The following is a 10164-nucleotide window of genomic DNA, read 5'->3' as shown; positions in this document are numbered from 1 at the left end:
TAAAGCCCTCAAGAAATCCAAAAAAGGCTGCAAATAATATGAAATATGAAATACATTCTCTTTTCTTTTGTCTCTGTCTCTTTAGATACGTGGAAGAAAGATCACATTGGAGACAGTCTGTTGTTCTCTTACAGCTACTCCAGCTGAGAATTGTGTACTTGAGGTAAGCAATATTCAGCTGGGAAGAAAATGTCTTCTATAATACCATCAAATGATGAAAGCTAAGGGCTCTGGATTTTATTGTCCTTTGAATCTCTTGCTTTCCAATCTTTTGAAGAAAAGGCTTCGTATATGTATGATCCCACTGGCATGCCCTTTTGAACTGTAAAGACTGTAGACAAACACTGTGCTGCGCAATCTTTGTGAGACTTAAAATCACTATAACACCACCATGAACACTCCTGGGAAGAGCAGAACAGGGACCAGAGATAAAACTGATAAAAAGACACCTGCTAAGTAACTACTGTGTAGAGCTCCAAGACTCCAGAGTGGGCAGTAGCTGGTATCTCACATTGGATCATAAGTTATTTCAATCACTTTCACTCAGTCCCCTGTGAAGCCTTACAATTAAAATGTAGGTTATTATCTCTTTCAGAAAACTCACCAAATGTAACAAAAGACACTTTTACCTATTATATTGAATGAATATATTTGTGAAAATCAGACACACATCTCAAAGCTGCTATTCATGTCTTGAATGTAGTCAGAGATTTCAGTGAATTGGCAGAGTTGAGTTCTGAAGGTCAGTTGGGTAATCTTTTTGTTTGAATTAGTTTGAATATTCAGTAGATCTAATGAAATACAGGGACGTAAATTAACTGAAATATTTCAGAATGGAACTGTATACAAATTAAAGCAACATCAATTGTCTCTTCCCTAGGCATTCCCAATTTTTTAAGCCCTAGCACTGCCATCTTTGTTTCCAAAGCATTTCAGTGACACTGTGAAGATCACTGGGATGTTCATCATAGAACTTCACAGCAAAGATTTGTTTCATTACTAGAAACCATGCCCAGGAATGACTAGAAATAACTATAGCATTGCATGTAAATTTGTCGTATGAAATTCTCTATATGTATTTGAAAAACTAGTGTGTTTATTATATATTTTGAAGTATAGATTACCAAGGAAAAATATGTTAACATTAATGCAGTATTTTCTTAAGACTTCGAACTGCAAATTGAAGGAGTGAAATTACATGCAAATAACAGCATGGACATTTTTCTTATCAAAACAGAGAAGCCACCAAAACTCTGACATCAACTCAGTTACTGTCCTGTAGCTACCCAGTGTCAAAGTTTGAATGTAAAATACAGAGTAAATGGGTTTGAATTCAACTGGGTACTGACAGAATACAACTGGTAAAGATGAGGTGTACATGACCTAAACAAAGATGTATGTTTCTGACAATTTGGCACATAGTAAGTCACTCTGTAGGTCTTTGTATATATCATAGTTCCGTATTTCATTGTATAGAATAAAAGGACAAAAGATAAGGTTTGTGATCATGAATTTTAAAACATCTGAGACTAAAACACTTTATTTGAAGGAGCATCCTGCTGCAACACTTTCTTATTTGAGATACTTCACCCAGTATTATTTGGATGCCATCAAATCACTGAAAATTTCTGAAAATATTTTTCAGAAATACAGCTTGAAATTGGAAGATGATGTTCAGGTATTTTTTTCCTCTAGCATGTGGCAATTACGATGAATCAGAGTGTAGTCTGTGTTCTGTTGATCACCATAGTAACCTGTACTCCCCATATTTAATGGGAAACAAAAAAGTTATTTATTTGACAGAGATGGAGTTCTGGGTAGCACTGGTATATGAACGTTGGCAAAATATTTTAACAGGACTATTTGCCTCTAAAATGTACCAGTTACATGATTATCTTTCACATAGACTCTGCAAGAAAAAAAATTGATCGTAGTGAAAATATATTAATAAGGAATATAGCTGTTTTATAGCTCTTATCTGTTCTTAACCAAGGGCAGATCATGCCATGCCAATCTGGGGGCAGACTCCATCTATGATGGAGTGATGTCATCTGTGGTCAAAAGGAGGACAGCTGATGGCATCTACTTGGACTTCTGCAAGACCTTTGACATGGTCCCACAACACATCCTTATCTCCAAATTAGAGAGATATGTGCCCCAAGGATGGGCTATTTATTAGATAAGGAAGTGGTTGGAAGGCTATGGCCAGAGTGTTATGGTCAGTGCTCAATGTCCAGGTGGAGGCTGGTGTTGAGTAGTGTCCCTCAGTGATCCATCTTTGGACCAGTACTCTTTAACATTTTTATCAGTGACACAGACTATGGAATTGAGTGCATTCTCAGCAAGTTTGCAGACAACACCAAGATGAGAGGTGCAGTTGATACATCAGAAGGAAAGAATGCCAACCAGAGGGACCTGGACAGGCTTGAAAATTGGACCCATGTGAACCTAGTGGGTTTCAACAAAGCCAAGTGCAAACTATTGCACTTGGATTAGGGGAATCCCAGATCTGTGTGGAGAATTCCTTGACAGCAGCCCTGCAGAAAAGGGCGTAGGGATCCTGCTAGATAGAAAATTTAGCATCAGCCAGCAATGTGCTCTTGCATCCTGGAAGCCCAACAGTATCCTGGGGTGCATCAACAGAGGAAAGACAGCAAGGTGAAGGAGGTGATTGTCCACATCTACTCTGCCCTTGTAAGGGTCCATCTGGAGTGCCACTTTCAGGACTGAGGCCCCCAGCACAGGAAAGATGTGTAGTTATTGGAGCAAGTCCAGAGGAGGGCAATGAAGGTGAGAGGGCTGAAGCACCTCTACTAGGAAGAATGCCATCTCTGCCATTTTATTATTCTGTGATTATTTTTTTTTATTTATATAGACAGTGCCCTATTCAGTCCAGAGTGTATACATAAAGATATGTTGGTAGCTTATTTCTTGTTCTGTATTTTCAGAGATTCCTAAATTGCAAAAAAAGAGACAGCAGTTGTTTGCTGTTATTTAATGAAAAAAACTGTGACCTAGTACCAGACTTGTTAAGGTCTATTTTTGTCAGTCAAGTCAAAACTGTGAGATTATCTATCAAAATCTAATAGTTCTTTGGGTGGCACAATTTTATTTGATTTATTTTATTTCACGAAGTGACTTCCATTGTTTTAATTGATCCTTCTGAATGGTTGCCCTTAACATAAGCCATTGATCTAGTTTATAAAAATGGCCCAATGAACGGCACAGGGTTAATAACTGGCATTTGCTGTGAGGCAGAGGAAGCAGTGGGAAGCTGAAGATCTTTCTGCTCAGCACCTTGCTTTGTAGTACTCAGGCACCAAGTCTAGCTTTTAATTGTACAGCTTATTCAGAAAACTTTAGTTTTAGAGGGAAAAAACATATAGAAACCAGGGCGGTTCACTGTGCAACTTGTGAAGAGTTTCTGTATTTTCAGTCCCATTAGAAACTTCCCATAATAAAACATAATCTCAGAGAAGTTTATAAAGCAGTTCACCAGAAGATGTGGTCATTACAGTTCTGACCAGCTCTAACTGCAATGGATGCTTCATTTTTTAACTGCATTATTATATATCCATAAACCACTTAATTTATTTCTATCTTTACAGCTTACTTAAAACATAACTAAAAGAATAAATTATTAAGGAAGTCTCCCATCTCTCAAGCATGTGAATATTCTACATATTATACATAGAATTCTACGTATTCTACATTTTATCATGACACAGTAGATAATATTTTGCAATGCATAAAGACTTCAAGCTTAAATTTCAGTAGTTCTATATAGGGACTATTTTACATTGAAGGGTGCATTTCTTTCTTCTGACTACAGAAGAAGTTTGATGTTAAGTCTGAGACATTGAAATATACTGAAGAATAATGGCAGACATATTTTTTAACCAAGAACTTTTATTTTATCAGGATCACAAGGCTAATATTCAATATAGTTATTTTATATACTTCAGTGCACATTATCTCCTGTAGAAGCAGAAGTAACCAATACTAGGCATGAAATAGTATGTGTGTATTAACTGTACAAAAACACTTTCATATTTCATATTATTAAACAGGTTTTTATAACCTCTATTATTGGGAATGCAATTTGGAGGATATGCATATGTGTGAAGTGAGCTATTATTAACACTTCAGTCTATGTTGTTACTGCAGGCTACCAGCATTACTAAAGTAAACATTTAGTCACGTCAGGGGATGGAAAATAGGATCTTCAAAGCACTATTCAGAAGGAATTACAATTGTGATGTGGTTTTTGGTGTTTTTTTTTGTTTTGTTTTGTTGTTTGTTTGTTTTTTTCCCCCTCTATGAGATTAAACATCATACCTGGGTATCATCTCATAAATACCACACACAGAGTACTTACGAGACAAATAATGGAGGACTGCTAACATTGACTTGCAGAATCGAACTTCACAACCAGATAAGGGTTATAAAGCAGGTATGATTTATATCAGCTCTGTATGCACACACTAGGTACAAGGGGGTAACCCCTCCTAGCTTGCACACCACCAAGTGGAAGCTAAGGATATTTATATAGACAAGTTATACATATAGACAGAATTCTCCTGCAGAAGCTGGCAGCCCGAGGCTTGGATGGGTACACTCTTGGCTGGGTAAGGAGCTGGCTGGAGGGCCGGGCTCAGAGTGGTGGTGAATGGAGTTAAATCCAGCTGGCGACCGGTTGTGAGTGGTGTTCCCCAGAGGACGGTGCTGGGGCCTGTCCTCTTCAATATCTTTATTGATGACCTGGATGAGGGCATCGAGTGGACCCTCAATAAATTCGCAGATGACACCAAATTGGCTGGAAGTGTGGATCTGCCTGGGGGTAGCGAGACCATACAGAGGGATCTGGACAGGCTAGAGAGCTGGGCTGAAGCCAATGGGATGAGGTTCAACAAGACCAAATGCTGGGTCCTGCACTTCAGCCACAACAACCCCAGGAGATGCTACAGGCTTGGGGCGGTGTGGCTGGAGGACTGCGTAGAGGAAATGGACCTGGGGGTATTGATTGATGCTCGGCTGAACGTGAGCCGACAGTGTGCCCAGGTGGCTAAGAAGGCCAATGGCATCCTGGCTTGCATCAGAAAGTGTTGCCAGCAGGAGCAGAGAGGTGATTGTTCCCCTGTACTCAGCTCTGGTGAGGCCGCACCTCGAGTACTGTGTCCAGTTTTGGGCCCCTCACTGCAAGAAAGACATTGAGGCCCTGGAACGTGTTCAAAGGAGGGCAACAAAGCTGGTGAGGGGTCTGGAGCACAGGCTATATGAGGAGAGGCTGAAGGAGCTAGGAATGTTCAGCCTGGAGAAGAGGAGGCTCAGGGGAGACCTCATTGCTCTCTATAACTTCCTCAAGGGAGGTTGTAGTGAGCTGGGGGTTGGCCTCTTCTCTCGTGTCATTAGTGATAGGACCAGAGGGAATGGTTTCAAGCTACGGCAGGGGAGATTCAAGCTGGACATTAGGAAATATTACTTTTCAGAAAGGGTAGTCAGGCACTGATATGGACTGCCCAGGAAGTTGGTGGAGTCACCGACCCTGAGAGTGTTCAAGGAAAGACTGGATGTTGTGTTGAGGGACATGGTTTAGTGGGAGCTATCAGTAATAGGTGAACGGTTGGACTGGATTATCTTTTAGGTCTTTTCCAACCTTGATGATTCTATGATTCTATGATTCTATGATTTTCAAGAATAGGAGAGGATACTACAATTGATTTCAAGAAATTATGCATTCTACAATTAGGAGGGGATATTACAATTAATTCCAAGAAATTACACGTAGATTAATTCTGATATTACAATTAGAATAGGAGGGGATATTACAATTGATTCCAAGAAGTCATTATCATATTCTCCACCCCTAGCTGTTAAGCCCAATTGCTGACTTGCAAGTTTTGTTTCAAAATATTGGTGATGCTTGCCATTCTGAAATCCCACAGAAGAAAAGGATTGGGTTATCTATCTTATGAGTGGAAGCTGAGAAGATCTGGAACTGTTCAGCCTGCAGATCAGGATGCTCAGGGAGGATGTTATCAAGGTGTACAAATACCTGAAGGGCAGGTGCAAAGACAGAGACATGCTATTTTTCAGTGCTGTTTAGTGATGGGACAAGAGGTAATGGACACGAACTAGAACACAAGATGTTCTGTCTAAATATCAGGAAGCACTTTATTGTGTGGGTGACAGAGCACCAGCACAAGTGCCCCGAGTTTGTATAGTCTCCTCCTTGGAGATCTTCGAACTCCACCTGGAAGTGGTCCTGGGCAACTTGTTCTGGGTGTCCCTGCTTGAGCAAAGGTTGGACCAGAGGTCTCTGCCAGCTTCAATCACTCTGTGATTCTATGATCACAAAACTTAATCCTGAATAAGATCAGAGATTGGTAAAATTTGCATTTTCCTTAGCTTCTTTATCTGAGACAACACTTACTTTACAAGAAGTATGGCATGCTTAAGTAATGTAATATTGGATGAAATAAAAAAACCTTGGATGAGAGACTGCATGTGTATAAAGTCTTGAATCACCAATGTGTAGATTATGCTTCCAGTTTCTGATGATAAAAGTATGCATATATTCTTTTTCCAGTAAACAAAATAATTATTTCAGAGGTAATTGAGAACAGCTGGTAGAGAATTTATATGTGAGTGGTACATTACTTATGCATTGAAGAATTTGCACAGGTATTTCATTTCCTTCTTACATGTCACTAGTAGAGAATACTGGCAAGCCGTAACACATACAGTCCATCTTTTGTCAACTTACACAGAGCCACAGAACACAGGTTACATGCACCTAGCTGAAGTCTTTATTGCAAGAAAAGATGTATAATTGTAAAATGGATTTGCTTGCACAAATTGATGGGAAGACTTCCAATAAAGCAAAAAGGTATGTCATAGTAATACCTGATTTTGGTCACACCTGAAAATATAGGCTTTACAGAATCAGTAGTGTCTTGATTTAGGCTCTAACCCAACTGAAAAGTCTCAAATTCATGTCTATCCATTTATTATTGATTTATCTAGTATGATGTGGGCTGGTATTTTTTTTTTCTTTTCAGAAACACTTTTCTGCTCTTAAATTTTAGCTAGCTTTCCCAAAAGAATGTCTAATACAATTACAAAGGGGAATTATATTCCTCATAAGTAAGCTAATGACAACCATAATATAGATGTCAGTCTAGTTTCTGACAGGATCTTAGAGTGCTCCTTCATCCAAAAACACTCATGCAATCAACAAACAACAATTAATGAATTGGAAAATATGAACAATCCTTTATTTTCTATCAGAAAAGATAATAACTTTGTAAAGCTGTGCTGTTTTTAAGGAACAAAAGATCTTGTAACTATCACCAAGACTTCAGCTCTTTGCTATTTAACTAAAATAGTGTTGTTTTTTGTGTTTTTTTTTCCCTTCTTCTCCCTGACATTTATAAGCCTATGATTTTCAACATTAGGACCATATACCTGCAAGACATCTCACCAGTTGAGAGCTGAAAGGTATTATTTTTATCATTTCTAGACAGCAAATTCACTCAGCCAACACCTTCTTCATCCTTTCATGGCAAGGAAGGCAAGATAAGAAGGAAAGAGAGACAGCATAGATTCTTTAATCAGCTTTAACAATTTTGCTTTGATTAAATTTACATAGGAAAATTGAAATCCTTTGGGCAGGAGTTGAATTGTAGAGGAAAACAAAAAAGGAAATAAAGCCATGGTTAGAAGAGATTAAACAAACCATATAGTTTTCAATAAAAGTAGCATTTAGGAACTAGGAAAAGACATAAGTAATTGGACAGGGTGCAAATGCATGCATGCTGAAAGGGAAGGGCATGTTTCCATTTAGGTCATTATAGTTCAGTATGACCACAAGCCAGGAAAACACTTGAGCATATGTTTGATTTTAATACCCGACATGCTATCTTGAAATCTGAACTGTGCTCTCTTGTCAGGCTCAGACTGAAGTGATTTCACGGTAGCTAAGCTAGCATCCTCTTTTGAATGACACCAGCCCACTGCGAAACACAAAAGCCAGATAACTCAAAGGTCAAAATAACTTTGTATTGAGTATCTACACAAAGAATCTTTTTTTTTCTGGGCACGTTTGAAAGCATACTTACATGGGGCTGGAGGGCAAGGAATGGCCATGGCAGCCAGAGAATGTGTGATGACATCACTCTGCAAACTTTTTATTTCTAGAAAACTCAGATGACATTTTGTGTGAGGTGGTACAAGAAAAACAGATTGAAGTTGGCCAAAATTCTAGTGCACTTGGAACATGTGTTTGTGTCTTTAGTTAGCCGTTACTGCTTGCATGCTTCAGGGATGCAGCAGGAGCAGGCTGGCTCTATGTGGCCATGGAGCAGGAGGCAGAGCAGCTCCTCCTGTCACCCAGGGCATAAACAGGCTCTCCCAGGTATTTCTGTGAAGACAATTGATCCTGCACTCATTGGCTGCTGATAACTAGTTTCTTCAGTTGATCTTTCTATTTCCTTTTTGGAGAAGAATGAAATACTGTTTTGGCTTTTCAAAAATGAACAAAGAGAACATAGATATATAATATCTGTCAGTGTGACCAGGTATCATAATATTTATTTCCTGGTGAAATGGGAATTCTGAAGACTCACAGCTCTCTTTGAACAATAGAAGTTAATTCCTAATTCTCAAGGTTTCACAGAAAAGTGTGATTCCTGCAATGTCACCACAAATGTCACTTGGACTTTTTGGATTTTTGCTTATCTTTCTCTGAGAGAATGCAACAATACACTCACACAAGCAACTTGTTTTTTCTTCTAGGAAAACAGACTGATACAAGAAGAGAATCTTCATTTTCACATTACCAAAATGTTCAAGATATTTTAAAATTGTTGCATTTATGAAAAGCTACTAGTTAAATGGTTTCCTTGAAACAATTCATAAATCAAAATCAAAAACCATGTCTTTGTCAGCTCCACTACATTTCATTTACTCTCAAACTCTGTCAGCAGGATGAGGTGACTGACAATTATTCAGGCGCTAATTAACCTACTTAGCAGGTCACATAGGTAAGAAACCGGATGAGGTTCAACAAAAGCAAGTTGTCTCGCTCCGATTTATAGGAGGGAGATGAGGTTCTTTTAATATTATATACCCGGCGTGAGATTAAGAAACAACGGTTCAAATGTTGGTCCGACCAGTTTATTATAATCGTAATCAGGGAGACGGGGAAGGGAAGGAGGGCGATAGAAAAAAGAGGAAAGAAGCAAGAATTGCGTAAAGCGGGGATAGTCACCACCAGGATCCCGCAGCGATCCCGTTGCACGACGTTTCGATGGTCCGAGGTAGAAGCAGCAAGGGGGGAGAGAGAAGCAGCTTGGCCGGCCTTGGGCAGCAAGCAGGTGGCAGAAGGAAGTCGCGGAGCCGATCCAGGAGGAAGCGGCAGGACTCAGGTAGCAGGCCCAGGGGAGTCCGCCAGCACGCAGGAATTCCGTGGGGAGGGATCTGATGGCAGACACCTACCCTCATGGTTTTCGGTTCCTCCTTTTATCCTCCTTTTTCTCCTGTCTACATGACATCCCTGGGCACTTGAGCAAGAGTCATGTGGTATCCCCCGAGATGGCCATCATCCTGAGATAAGTCCACACAAAAGACCACTTCACAGCTATTTAGCTGCAGCTTATCTTCCTCTCCTTGCCCCTGGCCTTGTCCATCAAAGTTCTCCAGACAAAGGATTTCACCACCTTTGCCCAGGACTTGCCTGGACTTGTATAAGTCCATCTGTGTCCCCAGCAAGCTTTGAGACATTGATGTTAACAGAATAATATCTTACACAAGTGTAGGGTCTTACACCTAGGGAGGAATAATTGCATGCACCAATACAGGCTGGAGGATGAGCTGCTGGAGAGGAGCTCTGCAGAGAGGGACCTGGGTGTCCTGGTGGACGACAGGTTGGCCATGAGCCAGCAGTGTGCCCTCGTGGCCAAAAAGGCCAATGGCATTCTGGGGTGCATTAAGAAGAGCGTGTCCAGCAGGTCGAGGGAGGTGATCCTCCTTCTCTACTCTGCCCTGGTAAGGCCTCATCTGGAGTACTGTGTCCAGTTCTGGGCCTCCCCAGTACAACAAGACAGGGATCTCTTGGAAAGAGTCCAGCGGAGGGCCACAAAGATGGTGAAGGGCCTGGAGCAT

This window comes from Meleagris gallopavo, chromosome 9 (genome assembly GCF_000146605.3).
Source record: "Meleagris gallopavo isolate NT-WF06-2002-E0010 breed Aviagen turkey brand Nicholas breeding stock chromosome 9, Turkey_5.1, whole genome shotgun sequence".
Lineage (NCBI taxonomy): Eukaryota > Metazoa > Chordata > Aves > Galliformes > Phasianidae > Meleagris > Meleagris gallopavo.
The sequence above is the reverse complement of the archived record's forward strand: the minus strand, read 5'-3'. Positions refer to the sequence as shown.